Genomic DNA, 13,694 nt, shown 5'->3' with positions numbered 1-13,694 from the left:
AGAGCCCAGAGCCACGTGACAAAACTCCAGCTAACTTCCCTGCACACCAAGGAAGCCAGCTTCCAGTCCAGCCTGCAGAGCCACCTTATCCCACAAGACGGCATGATATGGGCTGGCCTAAGTCAGAGACTCCATACAGGTATGATCGCCCACCACACTCTCACTGTGACTTTCCACCTCCAACCAACCTTGGTAGTAACCATAGCACAATAGACTTTGCCAGGTTCTTTACTAAACGTGAGCTAGTTACAAAGGGACTGGCGAAGTTCAGTGATCGCCCTGAAAACTATAGAGCATGGCGGGCCTCCTTTTATAACATTACAAAAGACTTGGGTCTGTCACACAGTGAGGAGATAGACTTCCTTGTAGATCGGCTTGGAAAAGACTCTGTAGAACATGCCAAGAGAATCAGGGATATTAATATAAACTACCCAGAGATTGGCCTAAAAATGATCTGGGATAGACTTGATGAATGTTATGGTTCTGCAGAGGTCATAGAGGACGCGTTGTTTAAAAGAATTGACGAATTCCCTAAAATATCTAGCAAAGGGTTCCAGAAACTTAGGGATTTAAGTGACCTACTCATGGAATTACAGGTTGCCAAAGCTGAAGGGGATTTACCGGGGCTTGCTTTCCTCGACACTGCCAGAGGTGTCAAGCCTATTGTATTAAAGCTTCCCCACAACCTGCAGGAGAAATGGGTCTCCCACGGGTCAAGGTACAAACATATCCACAATGTGCCATTCCCTCCCTTCAGTGTGTTTGTTGACTTTGTAAGGCTAGAGGCCAATATTCGTAATGACCCTAGCTTTGATCTATCACAGTCTTGTGCCACTCCCTATGACCACAGACCACACAAAGGATCAGTGGCAGTGCACAAAACTAACATTTCACCTGCAGATTCTTACAGGCATTACAGCTCCGCCAGCCACGAAACAGTCAAAGATCCTGGTAAGCAGTGCCCTCTACACAAGAAGCCACACCCTCTTCTGAAGTGCAGATCCTTTAGAGAAATGTCCATAGGAGATCGCAAAGCCTTCCTCAAGGAGAACCGCATCTGCTACAAGTGCTGCTCATCAACATCACATATTGCCAAAGACTGTCAGGTTAGTGTAAAATGCACTGAATGCAACAACTCAGATCACAACACGGCCTTACATCCTGGGCCTTTCCCATGGACCTCATCACAGAGTAACAGTGCCAGAGAGCATGGCGGGGAGGAAAGTAACTCTGAAGCTAACCCACCAGCAGTTACTTCACAATGCACTGAAGTCTGTAAAGGACTCATAGGCGGCAGGTCCTGCTCAAAAATCTGCCTAACAAAAGTATACCCAAAGGGCTGCAGAGACAAAGCCATCAATGTGTACGCTATCCTAGATGACCAAAGTAATGCGTCCCTAGCCAAATCTACTTTCTTTGACATTTTCAACATCAAAGGGCCTAACACTCCTTATTCTCTAAAGACTTGTGCGGGTACTGTAGAAACAGCGGGGAGGAGAGCTAGTGGCTACCTAATTGAATCCATAGATGGTAAAACGTGTCTTTCCTTACCAACTATTACTGAATGTAACCAAATCCCTGATAATAGACACGAGATCCCTACACCAGAGGTAGCCATACATCACCCCCATTTACAGCGTATAGCCCATCTCTTACCAAAACTCGATCCTAACGCTCAGATAATCCTACTCCTAGGGAGAGATATCTTACAAGTTCATAAAACTAGAGAACAGATTAATGGCCCACATCATGCTCCTTATGCCCAAAGGCATGACCTAGGATGGGTCATAGTAGGAGATGTCTGCTTAGGAAGCATACACAAACCAACCTCCATTAATAGCATGCTCACAAGCACATTAGATAATGGACGTCCCTCTATTTTCCAACCATGTAAAAACAACTTCCTCATAAAGGAACTGCCACATAGTACTCAACTACCTTGTTCTTTCATAGACTCTGTAGACCACGACATAGCTTGTGACAGTGACGAAGACCACTTAGGTTGCTCAGTGTTCCAAAGGACCAAGGAGGACAATCAGGTAGCAATGTCCCACGAAGACAGATTGTTTTTAGAAACCATGCAAAAGGAAATCACTAAGGATGAAACAAATAGTTGGGTCGCACCCCTTCCCTTCAGGCCTCAAAGACAACGTTTGCCTAACAACAGAGAGCAAGTCTACAGACGTTTTGTTTCTCTAAGACGTAGCTTCCACAAGAAGCCAGAAATGAAAGATCACTTCTTTACTTTCATGAAGAAAATATTTGAGAATGGTCATGCTGAGGTAGCTCCCACCCTTAAAAACTCAGAAGAATGTTGGTATTTACCCATATTCGGGGTTTACCACCCAAAGAAACCAGGTCAAATTAGAGTAGTGTTTGACTCTAGTGCTAAATATGAAGGCGTCTCCCTAAACGACGTCCTGCTCTCAGGTCCAGATCTTAACAACAAGCTCCTAGGAGTACTGCTTCGTTTTCGTAAAGACTCTGTTGCCTTCATGGCGGACATTCAGCAGATGTTTCATTGCTTTCTCGTTAAAGAGGAACACAGAAACTTCTTAAGATTTCTTTGGTTTATTGATAATGACCCCACAAAAGATATCGCGGAGTACCGCATGCGGGTACATATCTTTGGTAACAGCCCGTCTCCTGCAGTTGCAACTTATGGTCTCAGACACTCTGCTCAGGAAGGCGAAATAGAATATGGGTCAGACGTCAGACAATTCGTAGAAAGAGACTTTTATGTAGATGACTGTCTAAAATCACTACCAACTGTTGATTGCGCAGTAAGTCTCCTTAAGAGAGCTCAAGAAATGCTCGCATGCTCAAACCTGAGACTCCACAAAATAGCCTCCAATAGTAAGCAGCTGATAGAAGCATTTCCCTCTCAAGACCACTCAAACGACCTACAGAGCTTAGACTTAGGGACTGACTCCCTTCCTATACAACGTAGCCTTGGTCTCCTCTGGGATCTAAAATCTGACACGTTTACCTTCCAAGTCAGCCAGGAAGAGAAGCCCTTTACCCGTAGAGGTCTCCTGTCTGCCATAAACAGTCTTTATGATCCCTTGGGATTCACGGCCCCCGTTACAATCCAGGGCAAATCACTACTTAGAGACTTAACTCAGGAGACATTGGATTGGGATCACCCACTTTCCCCTGAAAAAAGAAACATATGGATAGAGTGGAGAAACTCCCTAAAGACTTTATCTAACCTGCATGTTCCACGTTCTTACGCTCCTGTGCCATCCACAGAAGTAAAAACACAAAGACTTTACGTATTCTCTGACGCGTCCGTCAAAGCAATTGCCGCTGTAGCTTATCTTAAAACTATAGACAACAAAGGTCAGTGCCACACAGGGTTTGTCATGGGCAAAGCAAAACTCGCACCACTTCTCGAACATACGATACCCAGGTTAGAACTCTGTGCCGCTGTACTAGCCGTTGAACTAGCTGAATTAATTACATCAGAGATAAACTTAGAGATTCGAGACACCGAGTTTTATACAGACAGTAAAGTGGTCCTGGGCTACATTTACAACCAAACTAGGCGTTTCTATGTCTACGTTAACAACCGAGTGTTAAGAATCAGGAGGTCCACTTTCCCAAAGCAATGGCACTTTGTACCTACTGACCATAACCCAGCAGACTTAGCAACCAGGTCAGTTGCTGCCAGTCACCTTAAGGACACAGTTTGGTTCAGGGGTCCTGCTTTTCTATACAACTCAGAACATTCTTCTGCCTGTGACTCATATGAGTTGTTAGATGCAGATTCTGACAAAGAAATCCGCCCCCAGGTATCTGTGCTACTTACTGTAAATTCGTACAATCAGCTCGGTAGCCACCGTTTCATCAGATTTTCCACCTGGAAGTCACTCGTGCGAGCTATCACCTGTTTAGCACACATAGCCCGTTCCTTCAAGCATGCCCCATTTGTTATGGAATGTAACTGCAAAGGTTGGCATCATTGTAAGAATGGATACTCAGTAAGTGAGCTAGAACAATCGAAAAATCTAATTATTTGTTCCATGCAACAAGAGACATTCACCAAAGATCTCTACAAACGCCAATGGAGACAAGTGCAAGGCCTTGCCGATACTTTCTGGAATAGGTGGAAGAAGCAATATCTTCCCACCTTACAGACAAGAACCAAATGGCACACAGTTAAGCCCAACCTAAAACCTGATGACATTGTTCTTGTTAAACACTCTCAGGCCCAAAGAAATCATTGGCCTTTGGGCCTCATTACTAAAGTGTTTCCAAGTGAAGACGGACATGTCTGTAAAGTTGAGGTCAAGATCTTCAAACAAAATGAGACCAAACTGTTTATCAGACCTACTTCCGAACTAATCCTACTGTTATCTGTTGAGGACTCTAGTAGTGACATCGGCTGATGTCAAGCGGGGAGTGTGCTGTCTTCACTATTGCATACTGTTTATTTGTGTGCCTTCAGCACCATCTAGTGACCTTTATCTGTAAGTGCATCTTTTGCCTTGTTAAGTTATGCATATTCATTAGGTCACCTGACTTCCTGCTCACAGTGCTTTCTGGGAAAGAGACAGGCTCCTGCTTCCTTTTCTCTTCACCTCATGGAAGGAGCAGCTGTACATTGTGTGTCTCTTGCTAAAGCATCGTCGGTAAGGGATTATTTCATGTTTTTGTATTAGTTTTGTGTACACTGTACTGTATACTCAGTTCTTGTATGTTCATTTTCCTATAGTTTACCTTATCTACTGCCGGTTAATAAAAACCACAGACTACAGAAACAAGTCTCATCTTATTAACTAGTAGAATGGTGATATCTGCCTGTTGAACTGCATACAGACCCCGGGGGTACATGTTGTGAGAACAGGACAGGGGTTTTTTTAGACAATACACCCCCAGTGTCAGACTACCAGCTACGCCACAAAAAGACAACAGAGGGTCCCAAATAGAGGAGCTCCAAGTGGTAAATCTGTCTAAACGTACACTGTCTCAACCAGAAATGGATGTTTTAAGAAAGGGTCTCTCTTTTGTACCTCTACAAAAATTTAATCTGTTCAGTTGGGTCAAAGACCTTCACCTCTATGCACGCAAGCTTAAATGGAAATTTTTTTTCCTTACTCATGACACTCGCATGTGTCACGAGTTGGGCATTAGGATGGAGGAGCTAGAAGATGTACAGCTACTGGCGGGTCTGTATGAGGAAGGCACTAAGGACATTGGTGATGGACCATTCACAGACTTGTGACATCCGTCCAAGATGTTCCCCCCGATAAGTGACAATAGCCCCATTGACACCTTTGTCACGGTTGTCACTCAGGACCTTCGTAATTTGAAGGGCCAAACTGCAGGTCGTGACAACCTTAGTCCCCAGGAAAAAACAGCATTGGGAGGCTTTGAGGGTGACACTAACATAGTCATCAAACCCTCAGATAAGCGGGGTAACATTGTTATTATGGATCAGGAGGCGTATCGTGAGATGTGCCTCACCATCTTACGAGATACTACCACGTACAGACGTCTTCCATCGGATCCAACTTCCATTTTCAGTGAACAGCTGTCTACACTCCTAAAGGCAGCGGCAAGGGAGAAACTTATAAGCAAGACCAAGTTGGAGTTCTTGTCACCTAAGTTCCCAATTCGTGCTGTGTTTTATAGTCTTTCTAAGCTGCATAAGCAGAGTACACCTTTGAAAGGCAGACCCATCGTGTCAGGGATTGGGAGCCTCACAGCTAACATTAGCACTTATGTTGATGTGATCTTGAGGCCCTTTGTGGCATGTCTACCATCTTATGCCCGCGACACGGTGGATGTTCTACAACGCCTTGAGGGTATTGTATGTGAGACAGACACTTGGCTGGCCAGTTTGGATGTGGAGGCCCTATACAGCTCTATTCCACATGATAAGGGCTGTCAAGCTGTACGGGCCTTCCTCCAACAGAGAGGTGCACACCTTATCCGCCACAACACCTTTGTGATGGATTTATTAGAATTTGTCCTTAATCATAACGTGTTCCTGTTTGACCGTCAGGTTTTCCACCAGCTCAGGGGAGTTGCGATGGGTAGCCCATGTGCCCCGACTTATGCAAATCTCTACCTGGGCTGGTGGGAAAAGGAGGTTGTGTTTGGCGATTCCATGGAACAGTACACGTCGTCGATATTAATCTGGATTAGGTATATCGACGACGTGTTTCTGCTATGGAAAGGGTCCAAGGACTGGTTTACTAAATTTGTAGCTGAACTAAACAGTAACCAGTTGGGCCTATTTTTTACGTCCGATATACAGGAAAGGGCAATTACATTTTTGGACTTGACTGTCACTGTGTCATCAGACAGGAGAATTACGACCAACTTGTTTCGTAAGCAGACAGCTACAAACAGTCTGCTGAGGTGGGACAGTGGCCACCCCTTGGCCCTCAGACGCGGCATTCCGAAGGGCCAGTATCTGAGGGCTAGGAGGAACTGTTCCGAACTTCGGGATTTTAAGGTGGCTGCGAATGATCTGCGGTCACGGTTCACACGCAGGGGGTATCCTGAGCATACACTCAGACAGGCCTACCATCACTCGATGAGTGTGAGCCGTGACCAATTATTGACACCTAAACAGAGGCCACCGGACCCACATCTCCTGAGAATCATAGCGACATATGACAAAGCAGAAGTGCATATACGGGAGATTCTTCAAAAACATTGGCCCATCCTGCAATCGGACCCTGACATTGGTACACTAGTGGCAGATCGTCCCGCCATCACGTACCGCCGCAGCTCTAATATTCGTGATCGCCTGGTCCACAGTATTTATCTACACCCCACATCTGACACCTGGCTCAGGAATACGCTTACTGGCACCTTCCCATGTGGTAAATGTGTCATCTGCAGTAACATCATGAAGGGGTCATATTTCGTGAGCCAGGTAACAAAGGAGAGATTTTGTATCAGATCTCTGATCAGATGTACATCAGTGGGAGTAGTATACCTCATCACCTGTGTGTGTGGTGTACAGTATGTGGGGAAAACCAGGCGCGAGCTACGGAGACGTGTTGGCGAACACCTTTTGGACATCAAGAACAAGCGCGATACATCTGTTGCACGTCACGTCTGTGAGTCTCATGAGGGCAATCCAGACGTACTTCGTGTCCAGGGGATTGAACATGTCACCTCATCCATCCGCGGAGGTGACATAGACGTGTCACTGCTCCGCAAGGAGACACAGTGGATCTTTAAACTAGACACTGTTCACCCCAAGGGACTCAATGAGGCATTGTCCTTTGCATGCTTTATCTAGAGCTCACTTGCATCATTTAGTAGCGCTCTTATATGTCCTCTGGGTTATCCCTGAACACTAGTTTTTACATCATCTAATGTATAGGGATGTATTCCGTCAGACCTTCCAACTCTAACATGTTTCTTATCTGCTGTATATTGTTTATATATGGCTGTCCTTTTCCTTTATTGACCCCCCTGTAACATCCTGATCACCTTATCTTAGCGCTGTCACTTGCCTGGTTTGCGACCACATTGTAAGTATCCCCTTAGATGCAGAGAGCAGAGTGATGCTCCTCCCCGTGCTGGCACTATGCTGGAGAGGGCGACGGCATCGTCAGGGAGCGCATCAGAGGATGCGTCTCTATCCCTGATTGGATGCTGGAGCCGGCACCCACCGGCATGGGGGCGGGTCTTAGATTACTTAGTCTCGGCGTGCGGATGGCCACACATGGCCAGCACAGTGCCGAGAGACGCACGTTACAGTGCAGTGTTCTGTATATGACTTATAATAGAAAGTGCAGCTCGCTCCTGATGAGACATGCGGTCATCCTAGCATGTTGAAACGCGTAGAGCGCAGCACTGATGTCAGCTGTGCTTTGGGCAGAGGGCATATTAATACAGTGATACTACGATCACCAGTGCCGCTGTGAGAGCACAGTTTGTTGATACCTCGCTTAGCCTATAGGGGAGCAGTCTCTGGGACACACTAGCCCATTGGACTGCAATCACCAATATATGCAATTATTAGCCTGCTAGTATTCACCATTAGCAGCTATATAAATATTTGCATATTATATGGTAATCCCAGGCTAGGTGCTGTATCCACTACACCTTATATATTAAGGCTAGGATATCAATCAGTGTGCCCCAACACTGGATTCCTGCCACATATATATAGGTGGTTCATTCAGGCTATCAGAGTTGTGGATGGTATAATTCCGTTCCCTCTCCACACTACTGATTCCTGTACGCCTGATTTTATCTACACCCACCTTAATTCTTAATAAAATATTTATTGTTTTTGTTACCAACGTTCTGTCAGGCTAAGATTTGAATATTTAGTAGTGAACGTGTACCCCACACCATACCTTTTTTGTGTGCGCTGTTATCATAATGGAATCCTCAAAAATATTTTCTGCTGACCATACATTGTGACATCATAATAGAACCCTGGATACCATCATCTGCTGACCATACATTGTGACATCATAATGGAATCAAGGATACTATCATCTTATTACTATACATTGTGACATCATAATGGAATCCTGGATAGTATTATCTGCTCACCTTACATTGTGACATCATAATGAAATCCTGGATACTATCACCTGCTGAACATATATTGTGACATCATAATGGAATCCTGAATACTATTATCTGCTGGCCATCCATTGTGACATCATAATGGAACCCTGGATACTATTAAATGCTGACAATACATTGTGACATCATAATGGAATCCTGGATACTATCATCTTGTTACTATACATTGTGACATCATAATGGAATCCAGGATACTATTATCTGCTCACTTACATTGTGACATCATAATGGAATCCTGAATACTATTATCTGCTGACCATACATTGTGACATCATAATGGAATCCTGAATACTATTATCTGCTGACCATACATTGTGACATCATAATGGAATCCTGAATACTATCATCTGCTCACCTTACATTGTGACATCATAATGGAATCCTGGATACTATCACCTGCTGACCATACATTGTGACATCATAATGGAATCCTGGATACTATTATCTGCGGACCATACATTGTGACATCATAATGGAATCCTGGATACTATCATCTGCTCAACTTACATTGTGACATCATAATGAAATCCTGAATACTATCATCTGCTTACCATACATTGTCACATCATAACGGAATCCTGGATAGTATTATGTACTGACCATACATTGTGACATCACAATGGAATGCTAGATACCATCACCTAAAGACCATACATTGTGACATCATAATGGAATTCCGGAAACATTATGACATCTTAATGTAATCCTAGATACTATCATCTGATTACTATACATTGTGATATCATAATGTAATCCTAGATACTATCACCTGCTGACCATACATTGTGACTTCATAATGGAATCCTGAATACTATCATCTGCTTACCATACATTGTGACATCATAACGGAATCCTGGATAGTATTATCTACTGACCATACATTGTGACATCACAATGGAATCCTGGATAACATCATCTGCTGACCATACATTGTGACATCATAATGGAATACTGGATACTATCATCTGCTTAACTTACATTGTGACATTATAATGGAATCCTGAATACTATCATCTGCTTACCATAATTTGTGACATCATAACGGAATCCTGGATAGCATTATCTACTGACCATACATTGTGACATCACAATGGAATCCTAGATACTATTATCTGCTGACCATACATTGTGACATCATAATGTAACCCTGGATACTATTATATGCTGGCAATACATTGTGACATCATAATGGAATCCTGGATACTATCACCTGCTGACCATACATTGTGACATCATAATGGAACCCTGGATACTATTAAATGCTGACAATACATTGTGACATCATAATAGAATCCTTGATACTATCATCTTATTACTATACATTGTGACATCATAATGGAATCCTGGATACTATTATCTGCTGACCATACATTGTGACATCATAATGGAACCCAGGATACTATTATATGCTGACAATTTATTGTGACATCATAATGGAATCCTAGATACTATCACCTGCTGACCATACATTGTGACATCATAATGGAATCCTGGATACTATCACCTGCTGACAATACATTGTGACATCATAATAGAACCCTGGATACTATTATCTGCTGACCATACATTGTGATATCATAATGGAATCCTGGATACTATTACCTGCTGACCATACATTGTGACATCATAATAGAACCCTGGATACTATTATCTGCTCACCTTACATTGTGACATCATAATGGAATCCTGGATACTATCACCTGCTGAACATATATTGTGACATCATAATGGAATCCTGAATACTATTATCTGCTGGCCATCCATTGTGACATCATAATGGAACCCTGGATACTATTAAATGCTGACAATACATTGTGACATCACAATGGAATCCTAGATACCATCATCTGCTGACCATACATTGTGACATCATAATGGAATCCTGGATACTATTATCTGCTGACCATACATTGTGACATCATAATGGAACCCTGGATACTATCACCTGCTGATCATACATTGTGACATCATAATGGAATCCTGGATACTATTATCTGCTGACCATACATTGTGACATCATAATGGAATCCTGCATACTATCACCTGCTGACCATACATTGTGACATCATAATGGAATCCTGAATACTAATATCTGCTGACCATCCATTGTGACCTCATAATAGAACCCTGGATACTATTATCTGCTGACCATACATTATGATATAATAATGGAATCCTGTATGCTATTATCTGCTGACCATACATTGTGACATCATTATAGAACCCTGGATACTATTATCTGCTGACAATACATTGTGACATCATAATGGAATCATCAATACTATTTTCTGCTGACCATACATTGTGACATCATAATAGAACCCTGGATACCATCATCTGCTGACCATACATTGTGACATCATAATGGAATCAAGGATACTATCATCATATTACTATACATTGTGACATCATAATGGAATCCTGGATAGTATTATCTGCTCACCTTACATTGTGACATCATAATGGAATCCTGGATACTATCACCTGCTGACCATATATTGTGACATCATAATGGAATCTTGAATACTATTATCTGCTGGCCATCCATTGTGACATCATAATGGAACCCTGGATACTATTAAATGCTGACAATACATTGTGACATCATAATGGAATCCTGAATACTATCATCTTGTTACTATACATTGTGACATCATAATGGAATCCTGGATACTATTATCTGCTCACCTTACATTGTGACATCATAATGGAATCTTGGATACTATCACCTGCTGGCCATACATTGTGACATCATAATGGAATCCTGGATACTATTATCTGCGGACCATACATTGTGACATCATAATGGAATCCTGGATACTATCATCTGCTCAACTTACATTGTGACATCATAATGGAATCCTGAATACTATCATCTGCTTACCATACATTGTGACATCATAACGGAATCCTGGATAGTATTATGTACTGACCATACATTGTGACATCACAATGGAATGCTAGATACCATCAACTGAAGACCATACATTGTGACATCATAATGGAACCCTGGATAATATTATCTGCTGACAATACATTGTGACATCATAATGGAATTCTGGATACTATTATCTGCAGACCATACATTGTGACATCATAATGGAATCCCGGAAACATTATGACATCATAATGGAATCCTAGATACTATCTTCTGATTACTATACATTGTGATATCATAATGTAATCCTAGATACTATCACCTGCTGACCATACATTGTGACTTCATAATGGAATCCTGAATACTATCATCTGCTTACAATACATTGTGACATCATAACGGAATCCTGGATAGTATTATCTACTGACCATACATTGTGATATCACAATGGAATCCTGGATACCATCATCTGCTGACCATACATTGTGACATCATAATGTAATCCTGGATACTATCATCTGCTTAACTTACATTGTGACATTATAATGGAATCCTGAATACTATCATCTGCTTACCATACATTGTGACATCATAACGGAATCCTGGATAGTATTATCTACTGACCATACATTGTGACATCACAATGGAATCCTAGATACTATTATCTGCTGACCATACATTGTGACATCATAATGGAACCCTGGATACTATTATATGCTGGCAATACATTGTGACATCATAATGGAACCCTGGATACTATTATCAGCTCACCTTACATTGTGACATCATAATGGAATCCTGGATACTATCACCTGCTGACCATACATTGTGACATCATAATGGAATCCTGAATACTATTATCTGCTGACCATCCATTGAGACATCATAATGGAACCCTGGATACTATTAAATGCTGACAATACATTGTGACATCATAATGGAATCCTTGATACTATTATCTTATTACTATACATTGTGACATCATAATGGAATCCTGGATACTATTATCTGCTGACCATACATTGTGACATCATAATGGAACCCTGGATACTATTATATGCTGACAATACATTGTGACATCATAATGGAATCCTAGATACTATCACCTGCTGACCATACATTGTGACATCATAATGGAATCCTGGATACTATCACCTGCTGACAATACATTGTGACATCATAATAGAACCCTGGATACTATTATCTGCTGACCATACATTGTGATATCATAATGGAATCCTGTATGCTATTACCTGCTGACCATACATTGTGACATCATAATAGAACCCTGGATACTATTATCTGCTGACAATACACTGTGACATCATTGTGTGCGCTGTTAGTTTAATTATTTTATATTGGGGAATGGCAGGTTTTCTGTCAAGTGACTTTAGCGCGGAGAGCTGGTTAGGGGACCCTAAGGAGGTCTTTTCTGAAAAGGAACTGTCATCCCAGACAGCATATGTGAGACATCATAATGGAATCCTGAATACTATTATCTGCTGACCATCCATTGTGACATCATAATGGAACCCTGGATACTATTAAATGCTGACAATACATTGTGACATCATAATGGAATCCTTGATACCATCATCTTATTACTATACATTGTGACATCATAATGGAATCCTGGATACTATTATCTGCTGACCATACATTGTGACATCATAATGGAATCCTGGATACTATTATCTGCTGACCATACATTGTGACATCATAATAGAACCCTGGATACTATTATCTGCTGACCATACATTGTGATATCATAATGGAATCCTGTATGCTATTACCTGCTGACCATACATTGTGACATCATAATAGAACCCTGGATACTATTATCTGCCGACAATACATTGTGACATCATTGTGTGCGCTGTTAGTTTAATTCTTTAATATTGGGGAATGGCAGGTTTTCTTTCAAGTGACTTTAGCGCGGAGAGCTGGTTAGGGGACCCTAAGGAGGTCTTTTCTGAAAAGGAACTGTCATCCCAGACAGCATATGTGCATATGTGAGCATTACATCCTCTTTCAAAAACCTGACCCGTGTATACAAGGATTATATACGGTGTTGGTGGGAGGTCCAAACCCTGGACACGTATATTAAGAACAATATTGTTCCAAGAGGATTAAGAAATCCCATTCTTCCTACCGCCCGTGTTTGTAACAGTGATTTCCTCGCCAAGTGGGAGCAAGAGTCGATTGATGGCTCTTTACGCCTTATGAGGTTACTACTTGACGAGGA

The sequence above is a fragment of the Bufo bufo genome, chromosome 2 (genome assembly GCF_905171765.1).
Source record: "Bufo bufo chromosome 2, aBufBuf1.1, whole genome shotgun sequence".
Taxonomy (NCBI): Eukaryota; Metazoa; Chordata; class Amphibia; order Anura; family Bufonidae; genus Bufo; species Bufo bufo.
The sequence above is the reverse complement of the archived record's forward strand: the minus strand, read 5'-3'. Positions refer to the sequence as shown.